At 36.0% G+C, this 13,071-nt stretch overlaps 1 protein-coding gene across 2 annotated transcripts in view; it reads right to left on the bottom strand.

The window, feature by feature from the left end:
• ci (transcriptional activator cubitus interruptus) overlaps window positions 1-12,334 on the bottom strand; it is a 150,598-nt gene extending 138,264 nt beyond the window's left edge. For both annotated transcript variants that reach the window (XM_089739468.1, XM_089739469.1), the window contains exon 1: window positions 12,028-12,334. The gene's annotated coding sequence lies outside the window, so the exon portion shown is untranslated. The remainder of the gene's footprint in view (window positions 1-12,027) is intronic.
• Window positions 12,335-13,071: the final 737 nt, after the last annotated feature.

Genomic DNA, 13,071 nt, shown 5'->3' with positions numbered 1-13,071 from the left:
CCCGATCGAACCTCACGTCCGAGCGACCATCAAAATAGTGTTGCCAGTATAACAAATATCTTTTTTTAAAGCATAAACCAACGAACACCAATTAGTTCTACCCGAGAGATGACTCTTTCGACAGTTTTTTGTTTTTTTTTTTTGTTCGCCCCGTTTGGAAATTTATTTAGTTGAGGCTACGATTCGACTCGCTTCTGTGTGTTTATTACGACGCTGACTGTACAAATATTTTGTGGTTGTATTTTCTGGTCGTGTCACGGTTTCTGGTGCATTCTCTGTAATCTATATCTATGGTATAATCTATACGTGTATATAATCAAACCGGTAAACTGACTTTTTGGCGGGAACGCGAGGAGTGAAGTTGTGTGATTTGTTTTATTTTGTCTATTTAGTGTTTCTTCAGGTTTAAATGTGTAATAAGGTGGTTTATTAACTGTTTAATATCTGTGAAAGTGCACAAATGTGGTAAAATGAAAAAAAGCCGCTGGACGCAACTTCTCGGGATCCTGCAAAATGTCCACTGAAAAAATCTTAGTAAATGACCACCACTTTACTAAAATTATATTTCATTCCATATCATCTCATTTCATTTAATTTCATCCCAGTTGATTAACGTCTCAAATTAATCATTTCATTTCACTCCATATTATCATTTTTCATAAAAATAAGAATATAAATTAAAATAAGACATGACTTAAAGGTCTTAGTTACCAGGTCATAAAATCACTTAAAAAAAAAAGCGGTAAACTTTTTGACTTAGAATTTGTCTGAGCATTTGTACACGCTAATCTCTAGATGATTTAAAATTGAGTATATTATTGTCCTCTGTTCGTTAATAAATTTCCATTATTTATATTTCTATTCGAAAATATTAATTGGTCATCAATAAAAATAACTGGGAATCGTTTCTTCCTAATTTCACCGAGAAACTGAACTTTAACTATACTGAGACCTTAAAACTCTTTTTTTTTTATTGCTTATGTGTGTGGACGAGCTCACAGCCCACCTGATGTTAAGTGGTTACTGGAGCCAATAGACATCTACAACGTAAATGCGCCACACACCTTGAGATATAAGTTCTATGGTCTCACTCAGAATAGTCACAACGGCTGCCCCATCCTTCAAACCGAAACGCATTAATGCTTCACGGCAGAAATAGGCGGGGTGGTGGTACTTACCCGTGCGGACTCACAAGAGGTCCTACCACCAGTAAAAGGTGGTAGGACCTTATCTCAAGGTGGGTGGTGGCATTTACGTTGTAGATGTCTATGGGCTCCAGTAACCACTTAACACCAGGTGGGCTGTGAGCTCGTCCACCGATCTAAGCAATAAAAAAAAAGTATATTTAATAACAAAACAAAAGAGACAACGTACATATGTACATGAAGGAATCTAAATCTTTTGGTATCAGTGATTATGGTCGAATTTCCATTAAAGGGGCGAACACTAATATTATTCAAAGCATCTATCGTTCGACCGCTGAAAGAATTCGTTCCAATCGAACGAACGATTTAACTTTGAAGTGGCGTTTATTTACAATAAGAAAGATGGTCTATTTGCTCTAATAACAAATAAATAATTAAAATTTAAAAATATATTATTTATGTCAACTTGAAATAAACTTTATGGTTTAGCGTTACATACTTTTTTTGCGTATGTGCTAATAGCGTCGTAAGGCTATTCTGGCTTGACCTTAAATGCTGGGCGAGTTCACGGGGCTCGGCCTGAAAGAGTTCTAAGTTCTGCCCTAACAATCACTAGTGCTTCGTAGAATCTATCACCGATTGAGAAACTCGACAATAACGTTGGCCCGTGTTTAAGAAGCACGAGAGTACATCGTGAGGTTTCGAAAGGACCTGTCTAGGACAACAGCGGCTGGTTGTTGCCCCAATATCTGGATCGGGGGTGTAGCTTACGGCGGCTACGGTAAGAGGGTTATCATGTTGTCTAGCTTTGTCGAAGATATTTTTTTTCAATCCGATCACATTCGCTCGCCTTCCGTATAGTGATTGATAAACCAAAATACAAGAGAAATTAGATTACACAATACACTTTTGAACGGTAAATGTGACGTGAAGGGTTGATTTCGATAGTAAAATGAGTTTTAATGAAAATAACTCTTAGTTCAGGCGAAATCCTATAAACATATGTTGGTCTCTTTCTAGTGTCGCTTTTTCGTTTCATTGTATTACGAATACCGATGACGTCCGAGAAGTTTTCACTTGAGAAATTAATACCACGTTATTCGTTCGTTTTGAAGAAGCTAACTTTGTAATAGTTTATCAAAACAGTTACTAATGCGTGAGTGTGTGCGTGCGCGCGTATTCAAAGACATTGTTAATTAGTTGGCTTTTATACGGCAGAACAAATTAATAAACTTGGCTATCTCGCTAATCAAATACCTCAACAAACAGAACCCAATGAAATGAACGAAAAGATCCGTTACTTTTCTTATTGTAGTTTCTAGTGCAGTGACCGAAATCAGTTACAAGCCATAGGGTGTTAATTCGGAAAAAATGATTTTTTTTATTGCTTGATGATTGGATGAGCTCACTCACGGACAGGCCGATTTTCATAGTTAATAGATGTCTAAGCACAAAAGAGCACAAATGACTGCTTCGAAGTAAAACTTGAGAGGAGGGTAGTTAGTATCCTTCGTGCGGTCTTACTAAACACCTTGGAGCCGTTTAAGGTGATAGTGGGGTGACGATCTGACGTTTAAAACAACTGATAAAAATCGGATTAGTTATAAAGCCAAAAATCGAAATTACAAAATAAATATTAGCTCCCCCAAATACTGAAATGAGAGACGAATACAAAATAATGACTTATGAAATATCCAATAACGTAAATCACAACATTCAGAAATATATTTAGATTTTAGGAGAAGTCTAATATTTTTCTGCGTAAGTATTGTCTTGTACAAGCTTGGCGTAGTGTACTTTAAGCCTTAATAATTCCTATCTTAAGAACCAGTTGGGTGTTTGAAGCCCGCATGAATGGCTACCATGATGATCATTTGTCCATTTTTGCGGCGTTCTGACTTTATGTGTGGGACAACTGTCGTAGTTGTGCAATTAGAGATCAGCCTTTTACATGTGGTGATGTCTGTGGTCTCATATAACATCAATTAAGTCTTAAAGTAGAATTCGTCCTAAGTTACACTATAGAAAAAATGTAACAAAAAAATTCGGCCAATATTAACCCAATCATGATCAGAGAACCAGTGAATATATTTCTAAAGAGCTCGAACGCAAGGTTCATTCGTTCCCAATGTCTTCATCATGCTCCTGACCTCGGGTGACCCGCGACCGGTCCTGGGGTACTTAATAACGAAACGACTTCTGCGCCGAACGGACCCATTAACATACGCCTTTTTGGAATTCGTAACGCTATTATGATAGAGTCAGGATATCACGTATTTGTGGCTCGAAGGTTGAGTTTTAATGTTTTTTTTTTAATTAATTGAGTTGGTATTTATGTTCATAATATTAGTATAACAATCATTTATATAAATAAAGTATAAATAAATATTTACTAACAATCACGCCACGTTAACTCGTCCCGTGATAAGTTCGTAAAGAACTTGTGTTACAGGTACCAGATAACGGAAATAAATGTAAGATTTTTATTATACACATACATATATTTAATATACATCCATAACCCTGGAAAAGACATTTATATTTATCATACAAATATCTTCCCTTGGCGGGATTCGAACCCGCGACCCCCTTGTGTAGTGACCATGTCACTTACCACTACACCAGACGGCCGTCATGGTTAGATATAGGAAGATTTTCGAATATCAAACATACTCCCAATCATAGTTTTGGCTGATACTTTCAGAAACATCAGTAGACAGCTAACGGCCTGATTGCGTTCCTGAAATTCCTAGTTTTCATGAACGTCGATAACTACTTACCGTAGTGCTTGGTTTATTTTAACAGATATTACACTAATCATTGATTAACACAAACGTTCATTAGTTATGTTAATCTGAGATATTAAAACTCTATGCATTTTAGATTAGATTAAATTATTGTCGTTGTTAATGGCCTAGTCCAGGTGCTCTATACTGATGGTAGGGCGTCTTCTGAGCCCACATGGGTACGTATTACCCGGCCTATTCCTGCCGTGAAGCAGTAATGCGTTTCGATTTGAAGGGCGGATCAGCCGTTTTTCTGTAAAAACCTCGCCTAGTACCCATATCTCAAAGTCAAGATTTCTTCGCTACCTCATAGAACTTATGACAAGAGTTTTTTTTAGTATGTCAACAAGAATATTTAATAAACTACCTATAAAAATTTTGAAGACAGTAGATTTACAAGATTTGAAGCAAAAATTGCAAGTATTTTTATTAGATAAGGCTTACTATAGTATGTCAGAATATTTAGACGATAACTTTAGATAAGTTAGATGATAAAGTAGAATAGAGTTAAATAATTATAATTTAAGTTTTTTTTTATTTTTATGTAGATTATACTTACATAGTAGGCGAGTGTTGAGATGACGGCTGATAGAAGAGAATGGAAGAGAAAAATTAGCTGTGCCGACCCCACCTAGCGGGATAAGGTGGAGAAAAAGATATAAAATAAAGAATAATAGAAAGAATAAAATAAAAATAAATAAAATAAATTACAGACAGCCTTTACGTTTTTAATATCTATGGGCTCCGGTAACCACATAACACCAGTCGGGCCGTAAGCTCGCAGGCCCATCTAAGCAATAAATAAATGCGAGCCCATGGTAATTAATATTAATATTGCAACTACGTGTATGTCTCATTGTATTGTAAATACGCTAGTTTTTTCGTGGGTTTGGTTTATTAGACTATGTTATTTAATTCTTGTCTATGAAGTTAACTCCGTATTTTATTGGAACGAAAAATTGGTACTTGGCTGCGGGTTTTGCACATAGACACAGTCGCATCGCTAGATACTACGAGTAGGTAGTACACTTTAGACCATTACGATTTCGACCGTAATTAATTAATATTTTTATGCACAATACAATACAGTATTATGTTCTTCTTATTAATAAGTTCTAAGGTCTCAAGTATAGTTACAACGGCTGCCCTACCCTTCAAATCGAAACGCATTACTGATTCACGGCAGAAATAGGCAGGTTTGCTGTGGGTATGCATTGCTTTTATAAACGAGATGGTAAACAAATAATCTATTTTGAATAAGGTTTACGTAAAATCAGTCCGTTACCTAAGAACGTCACCTACACCAAATTAAAACACTTCGATAGTTTAAAAATCTCGTGATGAGTAATTCGCTTTATATAAATTATATGCTAGTTATTTATGAGTAGTATTATTATTAATACTTTATTTCAGTTATAAAAAAAACCATAACATTTTGTTAGTAAGAATCATTTATAATCTATGTTAGTAACTTAAAAACCTAACAAATAAGTATCAGACTATCCATTACAAGTTTTTTCCTTCAAGTGTCTGCTGCAAAGGCTATTAATCAGGAGTCCCTCGATCTTGCTCGATATGACGACTCAGAAGACTGTTGCCACTGTGACGTATAAGCTTTGCAGTTACAAAATCGAAATCCAAAAAACTTGACCGTAAGCAATTATTGTTGAAGTAACACTTATCGTGAAAACAACGTAAGTATATCTCATTTGGACACTACGAATTCGGAACAAGCCTATAATCATAATAATATACACAATAATAAATCACGAAAAAAATAACCACCTATAGAACATAGTTTCAACGGGAACAAAATATTCGAGAGAAAAAAAATTGATTGAGCGCCCTAAAACATATTGGGTTCTGTAGTCTGCAGGTTACATTTATAATTATGAGATTGTAAAATGACCAATGACCTCTCTATTGTTCTTGTTTCGAAATTTTCTTTAATTGAAAAAAAATATCCTATTTAACTCTCGTTCTTGGCACAAGACATTTATTTGTAAAAAAAAATCTCTGACAATAAAAATAATAAACTATCTTCTGTCATGTTGGTTTACATTTTTTTGTCAGAGTGTCAACTACTGCTTTATTGCAAGTAGTCATATAGTTTTTTTTCCCATTTATCTCTCCAGAACCTTCATATACTCGTATAAGGTTGGGGAAAAAGTTTCTTCGCATTTTTTAAGAAAATTCACAACTTTTTTTTTTTATTGCTTAGATGTGTGGACGATCTCACAGCCCACCTGGTGTTAAGTGGTTACTGGAGCCCATAGACATCTACAGCGTAAATGCGCCACGCACCTTGAGATATAACTTCTAAGGTCTCAAGTAAGTTACAACGGCTGCCCCACCCTTCAAACCGAAACGCATTACTGCTTCACGGCAGAAATAGGCGGGGCGGTGGTACCTACCCGTACGGACTCACAAGAGGTCCTACCACTTTTTAATATAATTTATTTACATTTAACTAAAGTACGTAGGTACCATTTTGTTCGATAACTTTTTTACATCTTGTAGGTAGAGACATGATCCCACTGCTATAGAAATATATATAATTATATAATGATAGTACAACACAATCACGAAACTAATATTGCACATAAAGCCCTTCCAATCGAAATCTGAACAATGATGTAAAGAATTAAACGAAACGACTGTTACAAGTGAATATAGCCTTAGGCTAGTTTTATTCTTCGTTGTTTTCTATCAAGGATCTCTAAAACGACGGGGCGGCACGGTGTGTAGGAAACGTATAGTTTTGATAATTGCTTAATCAACTCTATTGGAGATCGATGGAGAGATCAAAAGTCGATGACCGGTGCCCGTGAATGGTGTTGCCATGATAATGAGGAAATAAATCTGAATGGGTTTGTTGTAGCCTATTTAGAGCATTGCGAATTACTGTAGGTTATATTACTTTGCTAAATTTTGTGACATATAGTCGTGTCATAGTCTACATAGTGGCTGGCTTGTGTTGTCTTCCCGCAGTTTTATCTTCACAGGCCTGTAAGGGATTTAGGGTGGTAAGGTTTGCAAGCCCGCATTGGTAGGTACCGCTATCTTGACTGTTACCACCCAGAAGCAGTCATATGTTCTGATTTGAAGGGCGGAATTTACTATACAATACATTTATTAATTTCAAATAGTTTCGCAGCAGCGTTTCCGTTATATTGTCTATGACAGAGACTTGGAACGGTAAGAAGCGGCTTGACTGTGCTCCTGGCATTGCTGACGTCCATGAGCGATGATAACCACTCACCATCAGGTAGTCCGTATGCTAGTCTACCAACAAGGACAATAAAAAAAAGCTCCGGAAGCCACTTAATACAAGGTCGGCCGAGGACTCATTTATTCATGTACATTTTCATTGTCTTAAGAGTTATTCTTATTTTTTTATATACATACGTAAGTCTGTAATTAAGATTCATGCAGTTGGAAGCAACAATATTAATTAATCACATACAATAAAATTATAAGTAAAGTTGTATATATCCGTGAAATGAAATGTAGGAATAAGTTGGACAAATTTGGATACTAACTACGTTACTTTATGGATTAGTACAAATTTAGTTGCAGCATGATAGTATGTACATCCAATTTCTTTTATCATGATGCGTGTGATATAAATTGGAACAAATTACTTGAGAACAAGCACGGCGACGATTACTTTTGAAAATAAGAGAAAATTTATGAAATATGTAGTTAGGCAAAAACAATTAATTTTCAACTTACAGACAGAACAGAATCACTAAAATAATAAATTACTTTTGAACCTGGCCACCCCTTATATCGGCTGTACACATAAATAGACTTGTAACTGTGATAGAGGCGGACATTCGAGTATTTTATATGTTAAGAAACATCAAAATCGTTATTACATTTATTAGGGATATGTTTTCGGTAATTGTACAATCGGTTTGTGTTTCAGCGTAGTGCTTTCGTAAAATTAAAATTTCGATTAAAATTAATGAGTTATTTGCTCTTTTTTACTGTATCGTCGTTGCCACTTTGTGTGTTGGGAGATGACATATAGTGGATGTCTGACTGGATACGAGCCGCTTCTAATTTTAGAGAAGTGTACACAGTTTATTGCACATCGGAAACTGAAAAAAAAGAAGTAAATAAAAAACTTTACCATACGATTGATATTATGATTAGGATATAATAAGTCAGTCATTTAAAATTAACTAGTGAACGAATTAAAGGAAAAAAAGGAACTGGATTCTGAAATAGAATTTCAATAAGTCAGTCATTTAAACTAGTGACCGAATTAAAGGAAAAAGATGAACTGGGTTCTGAAATGGTTTCTCGTTGAAGATTTGAAGAAATAAACTGGATTTGCCAGCGCTAAACGAACTACCTAAATGATACAAGTAATGCGCAGTAGTTTTCAAAATAAAAGAATACAGTATCATTATTTTCAGCAGATCGGACTTCGCACTCGCATTTATTTATTTATTGGGTTTGCAGGCAGACGAGCGCATACGGCCCACCTGATGGCAAGCGGTCACCGTCGCTCATGGACGTCACCAATGCCAGGGGCAGAGCCAAGCCACTGCCTACCATTAAGTACTCTCCGCAAGCCTCGTTTGAAGAAGGACATGTCATAGTGCTCGGATAACACCATGGAAGGGAGTTAATTCCAAAGCCGGATAGTACGTAGCAAAAAAGATCTTTGGAAACGCACTGTCGATGAATGCAGCGGTTCCAGATAATATGGATGAACTCTGCTCCGATGGCGGGAGGTGCGATGATAAAAAGGAGATGAGTGGATCATCTCGAATAATTTCTTCAGATTCATACTACTTAGAGAAGCCTCTTGCCCGTTTTCATTGTATTTCGAAACAATTCATTTACTAAACCCATTTTTTTTTTAATTAGAAAGTAAAAGAGTACCAGTATCGATGTAGGTATTTCGAACAACATAAATAAAGATTCATAAATTCAAAACTTGACGTGTTTCATCGTTCAGAATCTCTAGAAACGTCCTCGGGCGACAACGAAAATAAAAATAGTCAATATATCAATTCAATAACATTTAATTATAACTTGCAATTCAATAAATAACATCTCAGAATAATTTCTCTGTGTGCGATGGAAACAAATCATTGCTTTATCTTAAAGCGTTCGTGATCGAAACGATCGGGTCAACATGTAGCTTTCGGGTAAACTCGTGCAAGTTCGGGACGATTCGTGAATCTATGAATTCTTTGATTTTTAATTTATCGTTTATTCTATTTTTAAATTTGACGTTTGACTTTGACATTTTAAAAGTGCATGGCGGGAATTGCAATGATGTCTAAGCCATTTTTGAGTTAAAATAAAACAATACGAAGCGAATCGTACGTTCTTAGATTAGCTGTATATTCACTAATGATAGCCTCAAAACGAGTATCCTATAGGTACCAGAAGCAAGTAAAAAATGTGAACGGTAATTCTAAAACTAAGGAAGTCGACTAGTAATTTTTGATACGATAAAATTAATATATATGGCTTTGGAAAATTATTTTAGCAATGTTTTTCTCACTCCGACTAATTTGACAATTAAAAAAACCGACTACGCGGGGTCAAGCGTCTTCCTTAAGGCGCGGGAACCTCGTAGAAGGTTCGGCCCGGTCCAGAAAAAAAGAGAACTCGAAAAGGAGACGTCTCGTGATAATACGGCTTTCATATTCCACTTCACGGTAAGTTGTTACTAGGGTCCCCGGCCATCGCGAATAACGCCGCCCGCGTTAGGATACGGAATTTCTTTTTAATACTAACAGATGGATAATCATTTACCCCGAAACATATGACTGCTTTGTACTGGTGGTAGGACCTCTTGTGAGTCCGCGCGGGTAGGTACCACCACCCTGCCTATTTCAGCCGTGAAGCAGTAATGCGTTTCGGTTTGAAAGGTGGGGCAGCCGTTGTAACTATACTGAGACCTTAGAACTTATCTCAAGGTGGGTGGCGCATTTACGTTGTAGATGTCTATGGGCTTCAGTAACCATTTGACACCAGGTGGGCTGTGAGCTCGTCCACCCATCTAAGCAATAAATAAATAAAAAGAAATACGAAGGATGATGGTGAATACGTGCCTCTGCGTACAAACTCATAATTCACCTACCACTACTACTGACTTGTGGACATAGCCTTAGTTTTCCTACCTATGCTGATAGCCTTAAGAGGCTATATCAGCTTCTCCTTGACGTGTAGGTGAGCTCACGGGGCTCAAACCGGGTGTATTGCTAACAATGGCCCTAGCAAGAGCAGTGCTTCGCAGAATCTAACACCGGATCAGAAACGCGACCAACTGAGAAGATCTGGCGAGAAACTCAGTGGGCTGTGTATATGGGTTAATTCACTCGTTGAGCCCTTCGTCGTAAGCAATAGGTTCGACGAGGACGGTGACCAGTGGACATAGCCAGTGAACATAAATAATGTCGGAAGCAAAGCTAAGCGGTAACCCTAAGGTATTTTAAAATCTTATTTTTTTTATGGCCTTTGTAGGTAGACGAGCATATGGCCCATCTGATAGTTACCATCACTAGATAATAGATGACAGCAATGCCAGGGGCAGAGCCAAGTTGCTGCCTACCTTTAAGTACTCTCCGCAAGCCTCGTTTGAAGAACGACATGTAAAATTGTTATTTAAAGAAAGTCATTTCATTTTCTGATTATAATTTATCAATTATATACGATGTCTGATGGTGTATGATCAATGTCTCTCATGGACTAAGGTTTCTGATGCAATACCAGGGGCACAGCCAAGCGGCTGCCTTCAAATGGCGCCTTTGTAATATTTCCGCCATTTATAATTAATATCACAATGTCACATGTGTGTTTATTTTTTATATTAAGCCCGGCGCTTATTGATAGTACAAAGTCCTATCTGCCACCAATTAATTACGAAAGTGTTAGGACGATTCGCTTAAACTCTAAAGATTAGAATCATCAGTAGGTATTTGATTGTAATTGCGACCCCGATCTCATCCCTTAAGGTGGACAATGGCTTTAACTTCACATAATACATGATTTACCAGTCAAATAATAAGCGGGGACCAAAAATCAAAAATTGGTCTGTTTCAGAGAATTAAAAGTTAATGATTGAAGTTAGGCAGATTTTTATTATTTAGTTTGTCAAATTGAATGCGATCTATTTAAAAAAACATTCATCGTCGTTCGATAATGGATTTTTTGATCGACCAGAATCCAACCTTACTAATGTCACTTTCCCAACTTTCTTGCGTATCAAGCTACGTTTGACAAACTATATCGAGAAAATACAGGCTGAAATGGTAACGATTTTGTATTAATTGTAAAATTGTACTATCGATTTGATTTCCTGCATCTCATTAATATATTTATTAAAATGATATAATATCAGGTTTTGTTCACGGTCAAAATTAAATTATCTCATAATATATCTGACGTAACTAGCATTTGGCGTTTCGGTTTTAGAGATAAGATCTAACAAATTCTTTTGCTTTTTCTTTTTTAACAATTAACGAGAAACTATGATGTAATTTATTTGCGTCTTTATATGCAGCCAAGTTTATAGAATAGGTAATGTAAGCGTAGTGTATTAAAATATTCACATTCGTTTATTTCGACAAAAAAGATAATCATAAAACGTCTCTTATAACGATAAATCAAAATAATATCTTCCATTATTCAGCTTACATCCGTCCCGCTTCAGAGAATCAAAACTAATACGTGTTGAATTTAAGAAATGTTAAATAAGTAATCCTCTCTGTTCAGAAGTGACATATAAAATGTAAAAACTCCGGTCAATCCCGGGAATAACGAAAAACGTGACTGAACTGCAACATGGGCTCCCCGTCGTCCTGGTCTCTCCTTTGTTTTTGAACACACAAAAAGTCAATCCCTTTTCGACCAAAATCGTAGCAGGTACAAAATACTCGAGCCACATGTTCAGAACTTTTAACTTCACTTGTCACTTTTAAAAATATTTTCAATGCATTTTCAGCGTTACATTTAAAAACTAAAAACGAAAAACAGGTAATTCATAAAATCGTTTTTGTCGAGCCGTGAATTATTTTAAACTTTTACTAAGAATAAATTCGATTAAGTGAATTCAGATGACTTACAGAAAAATATCTTCATTAGTCGGGTCATCTCGTGTCAAACTATATCGCCGGCAAAGCAATCCATTCGCATAATAATAAATACCGCACATAACACATGCTCACTTGTCAATTTATAAAACCAAAAATAAAACTATTTGTCACAGCGGGATAAATAAATAAATAGTCACTTTACACCCACGTCAATAACCGTTCGCGTGGTTTCAAAAAGTTTGTTTTTTTTATTTAAGAAATAATAACGATTTCAAATCAATTAAAATACAAACACGTCCACTATCGACGCGGCCCGAGCCGACATAGAATAGTAATAGCGGCCGGCCAGCGGGTCTGCGGGAGGACACGGACGGCGATTCCATCTCAATCTCGCCCGTCGAAACGAGACAGTAACATGACAATAAACGTTTGTAAAACGTCAGGAGCGAAAGAGACAGCCGTTTTCTCATTATACACGCGTCGAACGTGACATTTCAATAATTACGTCCCGCTCGCACTGAGAGTTATTTCAATACAAATAACATGGAAACGAATTTTTTCGTTGTCTCTCTCTGGCGGGGATAGTGCTAACCAGATAATGTCTTAATCGCATTTCCTCAGCGCTATGCTGAATGATGCACTAACATAAACAAAGATAATTCATGAATTTGCATGGTCGATAAAAGTTTTTTATCGAGTCTAGTGGACGCTTAAAATAACTCAGTGAGTGGGAGGTCTGACACTAATTGCAGGTGTTAGTTGATTCAAGGCAATAATAATGCTTAATCTGGGTAATCTAGAAAATTAATTTGGTCAATAAGAATCTTTTAATACAATTAATATTAAGTTGGATATAATCAATTTAAGAAAAAAAAAGAACGTATTGAAAAAAATTATTCAAACCTTTGAATTTTTTGAATTTTTAATAGTTTTCAATTTATTCCATGTGTTAATAAAATCTACAAAGTATCGAGTTTTGTAGTATTAAATAGATACATTTATGTAACTTTGCTATTTACCGCACAGGAAGTTTTTATCGAAATCTAATTTGAAGATCACTTTAAAGTTTAAAGC

The sequence above is a fragment of the Bombyx mandarina genome, chromosome A1, assembly GCF_030267445.1.
Source record: "Bombyx mandarina strain Sakado chromosome A1, ASM3026744v2".
NCBI classification, from domain to species: domain Eukaryota; kingdom Metazoa; phylum Arthropoda; class Insecta; order Lepidoptera; family Bombycidae; genus Bombyx; species Bombyx mandarina.
The sequence above is the reverse complement of the archived record's forward strand: the minus strand, read 5'-3'. Positions and strand labels throughout refer to the sequence as shown.